The 16,352-nt window shown below is 50.4% G+C and overlaps 1 protein-coding gene across 1 annotated transcript in view; it reads left to right on the forward strand.

Moving 5' to 3' along the window:
- LOC142488380 (uncharacterized) overlaps positions 1–16,352 on the forward strand; it is a 47,894-nt gene that overhangs the window by 13,882 nt on the left and 17,660 nt on the right. The window lies entirely within an intron of this gene.

A 16,352-nucleotide genomic window follows, 5' to 3' on the forward strand; every position in this document is an offset into this window, starting at 1 on the left:
TCAATGTTTAAAAAAGGGCAGTCAGTCGTGAAGTAACAAATTTGCCACATAGGTCGTCCTCCGCTCCAGTGAGTGATAACGTGTATATTTGATGGACCATCATCATGCTCCTTTAAAGATAGAAGCGTGAGGTACTGTATGAGGAGTTAACACTTCATATATTATTTATAAAGTGCTTCTTCTAATCCTTTTGTTTAGGATTGGTTTACTGCAACAGAAAAGACAAACAGGCCACACATATACTGCACCGACACACTTTATTCGAGCAAATGCCCAGTATGTACCTGGCAGATACCTGGAATGCACCGCTCCTCACCTCTGACAAGCCCCGTTGCGTTTGCCTTCCCAGCCTGGGTTCATGCCTGGCTGACGGGCGGCTGATCTGTTAAATGATAATGATTAGGATTTAATAGGCTGCAATGCTTAGCGTGTCTACCAGATGGCATAAATTCATGAAATGTAATGCAGTATATATATATATACTGTGCAGTATTGCAGCCAGCAGGAATAAAATACTTCAATCCCTGCCTGAAAAATACCTCAATGCACTCGGGCAGAAAACAGTCACAAACCTCAATACACCCGGGTATACCCGAATTCGTGGGACTAGCCGAGCTCGAATAAAGTGTGTCGCCAGTGTAGTGTGACAATTAAAGATGTGTTTCTTGTGACTCCTAGTTGCGTCAATTAGATAATTTAATATTTCATATCATCATTTGAATTATAGTAGGTTTTTCATGATCACATATTTAATAGCAAATTAACCGCCCCAGAAAGTATATTACACAATGTGAAACAATACTACAAATGACACAACTTCACAAAAAAATTTTAACAATTATTTTTCATAATCGAACTGATGGGTCCCCAGAGCGGATCTGCACTATTGTTGGCTCGAAGGATCCCCCATAAAATCAAGTAAAAGAGCGTAAATCAAAGATGTCCCACAGGAAGACATGATGTCATGCTGTGATGATATAGCAACTTCCTATGGGCGTGTGGGAGTGAGATTTGGATGACAGACATACTAATTTCCCAAGAGTGACCAGAAACACCAGCACATGAAGGGTAAATATCTCTGGAACAAGGGTGTTCCCAGAGATAAAAAGTAGCGCAGGAAAGATGCAGTGAACGCTCGGGTTCTGATTGTGTACAACAAATGGAAGTGGGGTGGGAGGAGATTGCTGCTTTAAGTATACATTATATAGAATGGAGACCCATATACATTGAAGCATTACAATAATTACAGCTGCTGATACCACCTGGCCTCACCTGAAGCCTTCTAAGACCAGTTACTGTGTCATTTAATACTTTAATCTATTTATCATAGTAGTTTAAAACAATAATGGAGAACTAAGTATCCGTTATAAGCAGAGATGAGCTTGAATCAGAAGTTTGGGATTTCTCCGCTTTCAGTTAATGAGGGGTACGTAGCAATATATTCACAGATAAGCCAGCAGTGTCACAATCTACATTGCAGGAAACCTTCAAGCAGAAGAACAATCGCCCTCAGGACAGGTCACTACAGGTGGGCAGAATATTTCCTTAGGTGAGTCCAGTGTAGCGTACCACTCAGTCTAAAGAGCCTCGAGCTCCTCACCTAGGTCACGCTTTTGTTTCTCTGCTTTCTTGCGGCCAGCACGCTCAGATTCCATGTCCTTCCTCAGGTATGAAGCTATCCTTCTATACTTTTCCTACTCAAGGCAGCTGCCAGTCCAACTTCTTTGAAGTTGAGTCGCAACCGTCACGCTGTGCAGCCCGCAGACCAGGCCAGTCCCCTGTACTGAGGTTGGATGTTGAATATACACACCGACAGCAGAGGGAGCGGGTCTGGGATGTGGTTGTAGCGTGGCCAGGCCTGGATTAAGATTTAGAATAGTCGTTGTACTTGCCAAGTTCAGGAGTATAGAGAGTTCCGTAGTCAAATCCGTTTCCTTGTCCAAGGGTCTGAGAGGTAAGAATCGTGATGGGTAAGCCGAAGTCGGGAGCCAGAGAGGTAAGTCAGACAAGCCGGTTCAAATCTGCAGGGGTAAAGACAAACAGGAGCACGACACAGTTTCCAGGCTACACAGGAAGCAAGGAGCTATGCAGAGCAAGGAGGAAGTGACAGAGCAGGGTATTTAAAGCAATATCCACCAATCCGGACGGGGGCGTGACGAGGAGCAGCTCTTGAGAGGCTGGGAGTAACGGCTCAGCTGAGAGTGCAGGAGGTGTGGCAAGAACTCCCGGGCTGAGCGGGGGGCAGAGGCAGGCATGGCGCGCGAGTTACAAGTGCCAGGGATAGATGTGCACTCTGTAACGCCGGCGCGAGAATCTAAGATGGCGGCCGCGGCGTGAGTAGCAGGAAGTGGCGCGCGCCGGCAGGGGTAGCGATGAGGGGCAGAGGCTGCAGTACTGGTAATGGGTAAGGAGGGTCACGTCGCAGGGGACGTGGCCCCCGATTCCTTACAGCAACTCCACATCTCCCAGCCGACTCACAGCAAGGCCTAAATCGGTTTCCTTTTCTCTATTTCTGACCTGCAGCTGCCGATGCTCCACCCCTGACCCCATCCAGCTCCCGCTGCAGGCGCGTCCCCTCATTGGCCGTCTAGTCCAGCAGCTTGTGGGCATCGGCCATCTCGCTCTCATATCGCCGTGTCAGGTCAACCACTTGACGGAAGAACACCTCCTTGCACTCTTCCTTCTTGGAGAGCTGCATCCTGAGCTCAGCAACCTGCACCTGCAGTTCGGCAATTGGACCCTGCAAGACTCCTCTCTTCCCGGTGCTTCCTCTGGGTTTGTGTCGGCGCATCCTTCAGATTTTGGATCTCTGCAGTTTTTGTCACCAGGATCGCCGCTACTTCTGTTTTCCACGCCTCTTTCTCCTGGGAGTACTGACTTTTGGTGATGGAGCAGCCTCTCTGCTTCTCCATCTCTTTCTCCATCTTGAGGTTGTCCTCCTTCGGAGTTGTGAGTTGCTTGGACGTGTGTTCCGTTATCCGCTTTACCCTTTTAACCAACTTCAACTTTTCAGACTCCAAGACAGTGATTCCCAACCTTTTTTTTGTTTGGAGGAACCCTTTAAGTATTTCGTAAAATTTCGGGGAACACCTATCTGGGTGACACATGTTCGACAGGGGTAAATCACAAAATAGACGTGTAAAGCAGTAGGGGTAATAAATAATAACTCATACTTTTGAATAAACAATGTGTTTATATTCTGCAATGATTTTGGTTTAAACATCACCCCCCGCCCCCTGCATCTCACATCACCCCCCACGGATCGATCGATCTCTCTCCCCCTCCTCTCTCCTCTCCCCCTCTCCACTCCTCCTCTCCCTCCTTCTCTGTGCTCTCCCCTTCTCTCCTCTCCCCCCTTCTCTCTCCTCTCCCTCTCTCCCCCTTGTTTCTCCTCTCTCTCTCTCACACTCTCTCTCACACAAGCAATGTTTACCGCAAAAGAAGCAGCCTCCCCTCCCCCTCCCGTAGCTCACATGAAAAGTTTTACAGAAGAATCAGCAGCCTCTCCGAGGCACTACGGATAACCCTCTCCCCCTCCCCCCATACCTCACAGGTCAAGCTCTCGCTCTCCCGTCCCATACCTCAGGCAGCAGGAGGCTTGAGGCAGCGAGGACAGCACGCGCGCTCCTAGGAGGGAGGGAGGAGAGCGAAGGGGGGAGAGCCAGGGGCAGCAGTGAGTGTGGGCGGCGGCCAGATGGAACCCCTGGGACTGCTCCACGGAGCCTTGGTTGAGAATCACTGCTCCGTGGTTTTGAAGTTTTTTTGTATTCTGCTTCCAGTGATGCTCGGGTAAGGCTCACGGTGGCCTTCAGCTCCTCATGCTGCTCGGTGGGGAACCACGATGGGGACCCTCCTGTAGTACTTGCTGCTTTACTTTACCCAGCTCTGGTTTTAATGTGCAGGCCTCTCGCTGAGAAACTTCTAGCTTGTATTGTATGTCTTTATTTATATAGCGCTAAAAGTGTACTCAGCGCTTCACAAAGAATACAGTACAGGGAATTATAATAATACAATAAGTGCAGCAAAAATCAGTCAATGGGAAAGGAAATCCCTGCCCCAAAAAGCTTACAATCTAAGAGGTTTGAGGGGAAACTTACAGAGACAGCAGGTGAGGGAATAAGTGCTGTAAATGGGTGTGCTTGGCCACAATGGGTATGGTAGGAGTGACTGTGGGACAATAGCCATGAGTGCAGGCTATTGGGATGCTTTATTTGTGGGGAAAGTTTAAAGGTTAGTCTGTGTGAAATGAAAAGGTTAACACCATTTACAGGGGAAGAGATGGCAGGGAGCTGTGGGTGAGAGCAGGTGTGTATGTCTGGCTTCAGGCTTAGGGGAGATCCCCAGCAACAGGAAGGAGTAGATAGAGGGTGTGAATAGAGGATTTGTGTGGGTGTTTTTTATTGAGGGTTGTTGGGAGAGATGTGTATAAATAATGGTGCAGTGGGGAAGTTGGAGAGAACAGGGACATTCACCAAGGAGTAAGGAAACAGTAAACAGAAAATGCAATAAGGAGGGCATAGTGAGATACAGGAGGAGAGACTTCCCAGTTATTGGAGGATAGGAAGAGTACAATTAATTACAGCTTTTAGAAAGTAAAGTTCTCACAGTTGTAAAGTTGTTGTTCAGAGTTCCGATCTTCCTACAATCTTCACCTCCAAGATTAACTCCACACACTTAAATGTTACACTTTGATGTTACACACAGTCATATGGCTCACTGCCAAGGTATCCTGCCTTAAGTATTCTAAAACACAGCCACTTGACTAACAATTAAGGGAAGGGTCTGTCTAATCAACTCAGACACACCAAAATGTTAATTACATTTTAGGATCTTGCAAATTGATTGAAGGAGAAATACCAATTAATACATTTTTACATTTGTAGCAATTGATAGTTTGGTGATGAGGTGTTGAACGTCTTGTTGGGACACCTCAGAGAACCGTTTCCAGTCAACACTCTTTCTGTCTGACTCACTTGGCTTTCTGCTTATGGTGGTATTGGTAGCCTTTGTCATCCCAAGGCTAGTAGTCACTCCTGTGGCGATTGCGCCAAGCGCTCTGGGCTGTGGTTCATCTCTGGTCTTTCCTGGCCCCACGGGGTAAGCTTTCCCTGCAGCTTCTGTTGCACACGGAGGCTGTCCTTTTCGCAGGGCCACATAGGAGTCTCCTCTGAACTGCAAGGGTTTTGTTTAACCGTAGAAACCCAGCGCAAAAAAATGCCCCACAGAAAGGTTACATTCCATTTGGTCCGCGTCCCGAGGGTAAACTGCGGCCACATGTCCAAGTTCATGGCCTTATATATCTCTCTGTTTGGGAGACACTGCGGGCAACTAACATTGGGGCGGTTCTGAGGTCCGGGGAGGTGAGAGTCATTCTTACCTGATGTTGGAATGGGGGGGGGGTCCCTCTTTTATTCTATGTTAATAATATTATTATTGTGGGTTACACATCGCTAGCACCAAAAACTGCAACATTTCTGCAGCACGAACGCCCGCAGCTTTCAAATGGTTAACCCCTTCTGTGCCAGATGGGGTTGCCACCTCTCCGGGTTTCACCTGGAGACTTCGGGTTTGGCATCCCCTTCTCCGGGCTACGGGTTTGCCCCTGAAATCTCCGGGTGGGCGGGTAGTCTGGACGGCAGAGAGCAGTTGGGAGCTCACGTCAGTGAAGCAGGAGCCGGGGCGGCAGAGGATTGGACGGCTGTGGTCCAATCACCACGGATGTGGTGGAGCGTGCTGTGTGCGCGCGCGCACACGAGCGCTCCCAAGAAGTACCCCCCAACTCGGAAGTCAAGCCCTCCTTGACTTTCTTTGTCTTCAGTGCAACCCGGTACAGATCACTCACCTGGTCCTGTCCTCCACTGCGATGCCACGCTGCCTGCTCACTCAGTCCTTGCTTAGTCCTCTCTGGCTGTCTTCCTCATCCTGCTCGCTGCTGTTCCCCCTGCTTCCAGTGCCTGTTCACTACCAGGTATGTATATGTATTGGAAAATATAGAATAACTCAACGCTCTACCTAATATGTACAAATATTTATTACTAAGGTATTATATATATATATATATATATATACAAATTCTGTAGTGTGAATATTTTTGGGTATAGTGATTGTTTTATTGTTACATTATCTCATTGCGCATTGTACCCGTTACGCATTTTTCTCCATCCCCCCTTCTTTCCCCCCCCCCTCCCTTTTTTTGCATTTTTTTGCATTTTTTATGCATTTTTTTGCATGTTTTATTCACTCATTCACTTTTGGGTGTGTAGTCACACTCGGTGTCCATCTTTTAAACAACTCACAGTCCACTATTGGTTGCATGTGGATACATCAGCACTTTAACCATCTGTACATCTGGATGGGCTGGTTGTTACTACAGGCTTTAGCCATGCCACTTTGTAGTAGACATACATGTATATATTACGTTTTTTTTCTGGGAGTCTAATATATTGATTACGGTAATTACACCAACACTCTACAAGATAGGGCTATATATATGCCATGAATTACCATGTTCCTTCTGGAATACAGTTATCTATGTTATATACATTAACTTTATGATTTTGGTTTTATTGTGGGCCTGATTTCAGGCTCACCCATGCATTTCAAATGTTTAACCTTTGATTACTTTGTTACAGACATTGCCACTATTCGTGCTTAGTATGCTACTGCCATCTTTATTGTGCCCATGTTTCCGTTTCAGTTCTGGCCATTACGCAGTTTGAGCAACAGCCTCATGCTCTTTAATACTGCTTGCGCTATTTGCGCAGCGTTGCGCATGCGCATTAGCACAGATACACGCATACCCTCTGCTGCAGTAGTCAGGGACGCGTTCGGGTTGTCAGCAGCACACTGCGCATGCGCGGTTACGCTCCACGGCGCGCATTGTATGAGAATCACCCGCTCTCCATGCACAACAGGTTGGGGAAGTGTTTAGACCCAACGGACGCGCTGCCATTATGCGATTTATGATTGACTGCCCGTTACACCCTGACCACTGCTCCCTGGACAATGTGCATGCTTTGCAGGACCATTTGCATTAACGTATTCATTTACGGGCACGCTTTGTAATATCCACAGTATGTATCTCCAAGCACTGATGGCGAGTTGATGTTCAGGCTATGCATTTTATATGTATTTTAACCATTTATGCGCCTTTGAATATCATTAGATGTTTCAAGTAGTCATGGTTACGTAAACAGGATGCACTGTGATGTCATTATGTTGTTATCAAGGTTTGATCATGTGACTAGGTACACATATGCATAGATCAGGTTCTCTCATTGGTGCGTACCAGTATCAGTATGTTGGATTGGCTGTTTAGAAATGTGGGTTGTATCTGGGATTACAATTTGGAGTTCATGATTGTTTTCAGGTGTTTTTTAGTATGTGTTAAGGGGTATATATGGGTGCTTGTGTTAGTCTGTAGTTGCACTGCCCTGAGGAAGGTCCCGTTGGGAGGACCGAAACGTTGGCGGCCTTGTGTTACTGAATACACTTTTTTGATACCATACCTGCAGTGTGCTGTCTCTTTTTGGCTATCAGGATCCCCTGGTCTCCATATGTCTATATATATATATATATATATATATTATATATAATATATATATAATGTGTGTGTGTATATATGTGTGTGTGTGTATATATGTGTGTGTGTTAATATATAATGTGTGTGTGTGTGTGTGTGTATACATAATGTGTGTGTGGGTATATATATAGTGTGTGTGTGTGCATATATAATGTGTGTGTGTGTGTATATGTATATATGTGTGTGTGGTGTGTGTATATATGTGTGTGTGTGTGTGTGTGTGTGTATATATATATACGTGTGTGTGTGCGTGTGCGTGTGTGTGTGTATATATACGTGTGTGTGTGTATATAAATACGTGTGTGTGTGTGTGTATATATATACGTGTGTGTGTTTGTGTGTGTGTATATATACGTGTGTGTGTGTGTGTGTGTATATATATATACAGTGTTCGACAAACCTATACATATATATATATATATATGTAACGGGTATTCCACCCCACCCAATCTCAGATGTAGTGTGGGTGAGTAGAACATGCGGTGTTACCGGTGTGGTGCGTATACCTGCAGGCTCACAGGAGATCTGAGCCTCCGCTAGTGAGAGCCTGGGGTGACTCCTCTGGAACGTTTCTTGGTTCAGCGCCTCCACCTATGTAGGATTCTAGGGAAATGTAGAATGACCCTAACATAGGAACCCACCCAGAAACCACATACACCAGTATTATGGATAACAGGTTTACTGAATGAATAACACTAGCAAAGGATAACTATTACATCATCATAACATCCCCACACGGTGCCCACAGCCCAACCCCTTTGTCCCGTGGTCAGCGCTGCCACTTATGTGAAAGAGAATGTTATGGTCTGTTGGTGCACTTGTAGAGTACCTGCCGAGTGCTCCTGCACTCGGGCCTGCAAGGAGCTTCACAAAGGCTCTGCCGTTCTGGGATCCCGTCTGATCCGGTCCGGTGAATCCTTGCTTGGGTCCGCCAGGGGCGGTCCCACCCGGGAGATAGTCTTTATCTTTGAACACCGACTTGAGCCCAAGTCGCCTTATGGGAACTGCAGCATCCGCTGATCCCTATCTAACCTTGGCACTACATGACAGGGTCCCTAACCTAGGGCCTGTCCCCGATGTACCGCAACCTGAGGTGACTTGGGGAAAACTCCTAGGGCTTGCGGGGTTAATAACCTACCCCCCTCCCCTACTACCCCAAGTCCAGAAACCTCACTAACCACTAGCTCCTAACTCACTAATCCTAACACTAACACGCCTGCAGCCGACACACAGCTCTCAGTCAGCCTGCAGACAGTAACACACGCTGCACACACACTGCACTCAGTACACGCAGCGTCAACATGCAACATTCATACACATAAACCTGGAACCCGCAGCAAACACACTGCTCGCACGCTGTGCCTATTTGCCAGTGCGCACAGCACTATCCGCTGTGGCACTGCCAAACCTGCACCTTACACACACTAAGGGTTACCTTCCTATCTAGGGCCGTCCCTTATCAGTTACCCACTAACCTGGTGGGGAGTTGGGGCCTACCTGGAGGGTGTGGGTACCTATCTGGATGCAGGAGCTGCACTCACTCCCTGCATCCTTCCTTCCCCTTCAGCTCCGCTGCTCCAACTGACTCACGCAGCTCTCTGCCCGCGAAATGTATCCAATTCCCCTCAGACTCTTGGCCCTCATTGGCCACACTGTCCCACCTGGTGTGCCTGGCCCTAAGCCTCATGGGAATTGTAGTCCCGAGGCCCTTACTATAACATTGGGGCCGCGTGCGCTCCTCCCCTCTGCCTACACTAACTCCTAATGGCCGCCGCAACCCTTCCTGAGCTGTTCCTGCGCCTGCGCAAGCTATCTGGGGCTGCCTCATCCTTCCCCTGACTATCCTCACGCTCGCGCGACTCTTCCCTGCCTCTCGCAGCCTCCCTGCGCATGCGCGAGCTAACTGGACCACCGGGGACTCACTGCGCATGCGCGAGTCAGTGGGTAATGGCGGCGCCCTGCTCTGCGGCCGCCGGGACCTTAGAGACGCGATTGCGGCCTTAGCAACGGCCCGATCGCGTCCCCGGTAACCGGCCGCAGGCAGGAGAAGCCGCGCTGCTCCCTGCTCCAGCCCCCACCCTTGGAAGCAGCCGTCGGGTCGTTCGGCACCCGCGCTCGAGCTGCTCCAGGGGAGGGGGGTCTCAAGGGGCTGCTGGAGACCAGGGTTACATATATATATATATGTATAGCCATGCATAATAATGGTATACTACTTTCCTCTCTATTGGCAGTAAGTCCTGATAAGTACAGGTATGCCAGCAGTAGTTATGGAGGTTTTCCCTCTCACCCTGGTGAGGTGCCCTATGTATGGAGGGGAGTGGCTGTATGCTCTGAGTCCCTGGATAGTGACATCAGAGATGCGCCTGCCTCCTGAAGTATATAAGGCACAACACTGTCAGTTAGTGTTGTGTTGACCAGCAGTTGTGTGAAGTAGCTGGTAAAGTGTATGCTCCTGCATAAGGGATTGTAGGAACACTTTGTGACCCTAGTGCAGTAACTAGCGGTCCAGGTTGACCAATCAAGTCTGTCTAAGCCACTCTGTGTCCAGGGACCTGGCACAGGGGTGATCTCCCTAGGAGAAGAGGGAATCCCACTTCAATACGGGAGGGCGTACCTGGCAAAGGGACAGCACGAAGAGATGTGCGGCTAGAGCCGGCAGCTGCATGGGGCAGTCTGCTACATCCCATACTACAATAAAGATGGCCTTGTTAATGAAACCCCCACTGTGTGAGTGTGAGATTACTCTACAGTGGCAGTCACCACCGAGAAGGAGTTCCTCACCAGGACCATCTCCCTGCGGAAGCATAGATCCTGATGAGGTGGAGGCGCTGCACATGATGTAAGTTGGACTCGCACCCACTACCTCAGCTACCTGTCCTGATGACATCCCCTAATACCATCAAGCGGGAGACTCAGGAGTCCTGTTACTTGCAGGTGCACCACCATACACGATCACGTAATGGGGACCGGTTAGACCACACGGGCCAATGTGAGATTGGGTGGGTCAGACAAGGGGGTCCACCCGTTACATATGTATATGTGTGTGTGTATGTGTATATATATGTGTGTGTGTGTGTGTATATATATTTGTGTGTGTGTGTTAAACCTTGCTTGCTTTATTCAAATGTACCACGAAGAAGAGATCAGTGTATCTCAAAAGCTCGCACAAATAAAAGCATTTTGTTAGCCACAGAACGATATCGTCTATTCATTTTTTATAAATATATATAATATATGTGTATATATGTGTATGTAAGGATGTATTAGAAATGTGTGCACATATATGGGTTCTGCGCTGTTACTAGTGCCGGAAGCACCATACTGTCTTTTGCAAGTAAGGTCAATGTATAATAGCAAGGTTGCGCATGCGCGAGGAAAGCGCGCGAATGGCAACCAATCCGGCGGGACTTTGGGGGTTGAACTCTGAACTGTGAACCGTGGAGGAGTCAGCTGAGGCTGGGGACCAATTGTGTGGTAGACTCTGGATAGAGAGAGACAGGAAGCGTGTGGGCAGTGGGAGACACGAGTAAGAGGTGAAGGAGGAAGGTGGCGGAACCTCGTGTGCGTGAGCGGAGAGTCAGTGACCCATCCGCTTAGGTCAGAGACATTCCCCAGCCCCCAGGAGCATTACCCCTGTCCTCGTAGGGTGCTGCTTTTGTAGGGACGGCCGTAGTAGTTAGGGACCTATCCTTTAGTGCGGGTTCAGCTGCGGAGTTGCGGACGCCATCTTGGTTTGGAGAACAGACCGCACAGCATAGCGGAGTGTCGGCGCAAGGCTGGAGCAACACTGGGGACCTGTGTGAAGTGGTGTGGTCACCGTAGTGACCGGAAGGTATCTTTAGTCAACAAGTGCACCTACACCGGTCATCAGGCGCTGATCCCGCCTCCCACTAACTAATTGGGGGCACCAGTGTGCCAGCATACTATGCTGTACAGATACTAGTTACAGGACATACTCCTTGGGAGAGTGGCAGAGCCACCTGTGTATAGAACATTATACCTAACAAGGTGTGGCTGAGCCACTGTGTGTGTGTTACATTATGTGATATATAAAGTATAAGGGTTTAAGACGTGTCATGTATACTCTCTAAGCTTTCGTTAACTAATCGCCATAGTAAAAGGTTGCCTGTTGCACAATATCGTTGTATGTTTCTTACTCAGGGTAGATTCTCTAATATGGGGATCCTGGGTAAGTGGAGGCGCTGCACCATGATATGTAAGGGTATGACCCTAGGCTCCCCCACAGCGGAGGCTCAGAGCTCCTGAAACCACAGGTATATACAACACCAGTAGTTACCTTAGATCTGGGATTCAGAAAAAGGGCTACATTTGGAGGCGCTGCTGAGATCTTAGACCTGGGGTGCCCCCACATTTTTTTTCTCTATTGTGCAACCAACCCACATCATGTCGGTGCCCTCGGCGCTCGAGGTGCGCAAGTGGGCCCAGCGGCGCGGGATTCCCTTGAATCGTGCTTTCGCGCTGGGCCATGTCCCCGCCACGATCTCGTTAGGTACTGTGACCGAGCAGGTCCGAAAGCTCCCGCTCCTGGACAATGCCCAAGTACAAGACCATTTCTATGACCGTGACCAGGCCTGGCGCCGGGTCTTGTACGCCACTGAACAAGAGATATGCCACGAGGCACTGCCCCGTGTACTGCTGCTACCCGAGGCCCCAGGGGTACGCTGCCCCCTAGTCCAAGTGGACACCTCCGAACCGTTAGCCACTTCCACCCCACAGAGAGAGTACACCCCCATCTTAGGTGCTGCAACCGGGGGCCCAGACCACTCCCCTGACCGTGGCCTGCAACCTCGCTGGCCGGCAGCCCTGAGCCTAGGCTCTTCGTCCACCCCGTCCGGCCTGTGGCCCGGCCTCAACCGCCTTAGCCTATCCAGACTGGACACTTACCCCGCAGTCGGGGATAACTTACCGGGAGACACCTCTATTCCCGCAATAGCAGCCGCTCTCCACAACACCACCCAGTCGCTTCAATATAGGAAGTTGAAGGCCTTCTCCGGTGAGAAACCCACGCCCCAAGGGGAAGTAGGAATAGAGGACTGGTTGGATCACACCGAACAGGTGCTGCCTGAATGGACCTGCACGGACGCGGTCCGAAGACAACGCATCGTTGAGTGCTTACGACCCCCTGCGTCCCACATGGTGCACTACTACCGGGATGACAACCCGGAGGCTGATGCAGCAGATCTCATCTATTGCCTGACAAAGGCGTATGGGGCTCCGGTGGATACTTATGCGCTGATGGCCAAATTCCATGCGTTAGCCCAGAAGGAAGGGGAGACGGTATCCGACTTCCTCAGGCGACTACACCTGTACTTATGGAACCTGGTGAGGAAGGGCGTGTTGCCAAGAATGGAAGCCAATGGACTGCGCACCACCCAGCTGTTGAGGGGGCTCCTACCCCTGCACCCCGTGTCGGTGCGGGTCAGTAGCTGCCTAACGCCCGGGCAAGCCTTATCGTTTCACGACCTAATGGACCGGGTCCAAGCGCACGAGACGGTGCTGTTAGGGCGTGACCTAGCCCCCGGGAAAAAGCCACAGCCCGGGAGTAAGGAAGTCAAGAAAGTGGAACCCAAGGCCGACGTGCCCGAACCTGGGGATCTCGATCCCGAGGATGTCGCCGCCCCAGTGACGTCCAGATCTCGTCCCCCGACCGGGCGAAGCTCGTCAACCGGGAGAGGCGAGAATTACCTCAGCCAAATGCAGTGCTACGCGTGTGGAAAGATGGGACATCTACGTGCCCGCTGCCCCACCTTGCGAAAAACGGCGTCCCGGCCGGCGCAGTCGATGCCGTGCCAACCCCTGGAGGATGGAGAGGCGTCACCGCCCTCCCCAAGCCACCGAATCGGCCCCGCCTCCATTATTCGGGTAGTTATCGAGGGCATCTACGCCGCCGCATTGTTGGATACGGGATCCCAAGTAACCATCGTATACCGGCCCTTCTACGATCAACACCTACATCGATTACCGTTACTCTCTGCGGATGCCTTGCGACTCAGGGGATTGAGTCATGAGGATTACCCCATAGACGGAGTAGTAAAGGTGCAGTTAGATATTCCCCAACTGAACACTGGTAAACATCACCCCATGGAAGTGGAGGCCTTAGTGTGCCCCGAACCTCAGGATCACTCCAGCGCCCCAATCATCTTGGGGACCAACGCTGACATTGTGCGCGCGGTGTTCTGCAGGTTTTTGCAAGAAGCGGGAGAAGCCCCGTTGCTGGCCCTAGCAGCCTGCCCCGCCCTCCAAGAGGTCTGCGGTAAAATTGCGACCGAAGAGGAGCATGGCGTACTCTACAGTCAAGAATGGGGACTGACTCAAATTCCCCCGGGGGAAGGACGAATGATGGTCGCTGCTTGCCACTATCCCCAACGACGGCCGGAGGATCAGCTCTTCGCCTTGGAAAGCGTGGCCCAAGACGAACAACGGTTGGGCTACGAAGTACTGGCCTCCGTAAAGAAATGGCCCGGGAAGATTCCGGATCGCACCTGGGTGTACGTGCAGAATATCTCCCCGTATCACATGACTATTGATCGGCGTCAGATGCTGGGAAGAATATACCCCGTGACTCCCGAGGAGAAGGCCTCGACGAAACGATCCAAGTACTCTCCTCCTACCCCTGACTCATTGTTGGAATTCGACTTCGGCGACTCTCCGCTCCCGGATGAATGGAGGAAGAGACTGCAAGTCGAGCTACAAGACCGAAGGAGCGTGTTCTCCACTAGTGATATGGATGTGGGGTGCAGTCGCAGTGCCCACCATACCATCCGAATGAGCGACGCTACCCCCTTCCGGGAGCGCTCCCGCCGGCTCGCACCCCGGGACGTCGAAGAAGTGAGGAGATTACTCGCCGAGATGGAGAAGGCTGGTATCGTGCAAGGATCTCGTAGCCCTTACGCCTCGCCCATCGTGGTAGTCCGCAAGAAGAACGGGACGGTCCGTCTCTGTGTGGATTACAGAACCCTGAATACCCGCACCATCCCCGATCAGTACACGCTGCCCCGAATCGAGGATCTCTTGAACGCTCTGACGGGAAGTAAATGGTTCAGTGTGCTCGATCTCAGGTCCGGGTACTACCAAGTACCCATGGGCCAGGAAGACCAAGAAAAGACGGCCTTCATCTGCCCATTAGGATTTTATCAATTTACCCGCATGCCACAAGGGATCTGCGGGGCCCCGGCCACGTTCCAGAGATTAATGGAGAAGACCCTCGGAGACCTGAACCCGCAAGAATGCTTGGTGTACCTGGATGACATTATAGTGTTCGGGCGGACTCTAGAGGAACACTCCGAGAGGCTGATGAAGGTGCTGGATAGACTTCAGGAGGAGGGCCTCAAACTGTCTCTGGACAAATGCAAGTTCTGTCGATCCTCCGTGACGTATGTGGGTCACATCGTATCGGCTGATGGAGTATCCACCGACCCAGGGAAGATAGAGGCTGTGGTGAATTGGCCTAGACCCCATAATGTCCAAGAGTTGCGGTCCTTCTTGGGATTTTGTGGATACTACCGGCGGTTCGTGGAAGGTTATTCCAGCAAAGCCAAGTTATTGAATGATCTTTTAAAGATCTATCCGGGAGAGACAGAACGAAAAGGGGTCACGGCGCAAACACCCTTTGGGGAAAAATGGACCCCGGACTGTGAGCAGGCCTTTCTGAACTTAAAGACCAGCCTCACTCAGGCCCCAGTCCTGGCCTATGCAGATCCGGAGCGTGAATACGTCTTGCATGTGGACGCCAGCCTCAGTGGGCTGGGGGCCGTCCTGCATCAAAAGTACGAGACGGGACTTCGCCCAGTGGCGTATGCGAGCAGAAGCTTGACACCCAGTGAGCAGAACTACCCGGTTCATAAGCTGGAATTCTTGGCCCTGAAATGGGCAGTGGTGGACAAGCTGCACGACTACCTGTATGGGGTACAGTTCGAAGTACGCACGGACAATAACCCCATGACCTATATAAATACGTCAGCCAAATTGGATGCCACGGGACACCATTGGTTGGCCGCCCTGGCCAACTATAGTTTCAGTCTCAAATACAAACCGGGACCCACCAACGTAGGGGCCGACGCCCTGTCCCGTCGACCAGGCCTTCAAACCACCCCTGATGAAGAAGTGTGGGAGGAAATCCCGGGTCCCGGCATCCGCGCTCTCTGTTCTGTGGCTGCGGTAGTCAATGATCAAGTGGCATTCTCGGAACTACGGGTTGCTGATTCTTTAGGATGTCACTCGCGAGCTATTCCCCGGGCCTATCAGGGTCGAGAAGGGATGAATATCACGGAAGATAACATCATCTCGTGGAGGGATCTAGTACATTACCAGACTCAAGACCCGATAGTGGAGCTGGCCCGTCAAGCGGTACAACAAGATAATCCTTCTATACTTAAGCAAGCCCCCAAAAACTTGGTGAAACTCCTGTTGAATGAGTTTGGGAAGTTCGAAATGGACAATTGTTTGTTATATCGGGTGATCCCATATCACAACCATCCCGATCGGCGTCAGCTGTTTCTACCGGAACGCTTGACCATGGTTCTTCGGGCCCTTCACGATGACCATGGCCATCTGGGCATTGATAAGACATTTGGGCTACTACACGATAGGTTCTACTGGCCTAGGATGAGAGAATCTGTGGAGCAGCATTGTCGAAGGTGTAATCGCTGCTTACAAAGGAAAACACTGCCCACCAGGGCGGCTCCCATGGCACATTTGAAAAGTTCGGGCCCCCTAGATCTGGTGTGTATGGATTTTCTCTGTATTGAGC

This window comes from Ascaphus truei, chromosome 2 (assembly GCF_040206685.1).
Source record: "Ascaphus truei isolate aAscTru1 chromosome 2, aAscTru1.hap1, whole genome shotgun sequence".
NCBI lineage: Eukaryota > Metazoa > Chordata > Amphibia > Anura > Ascaphidae > Ascaphus > Ascaphus truei.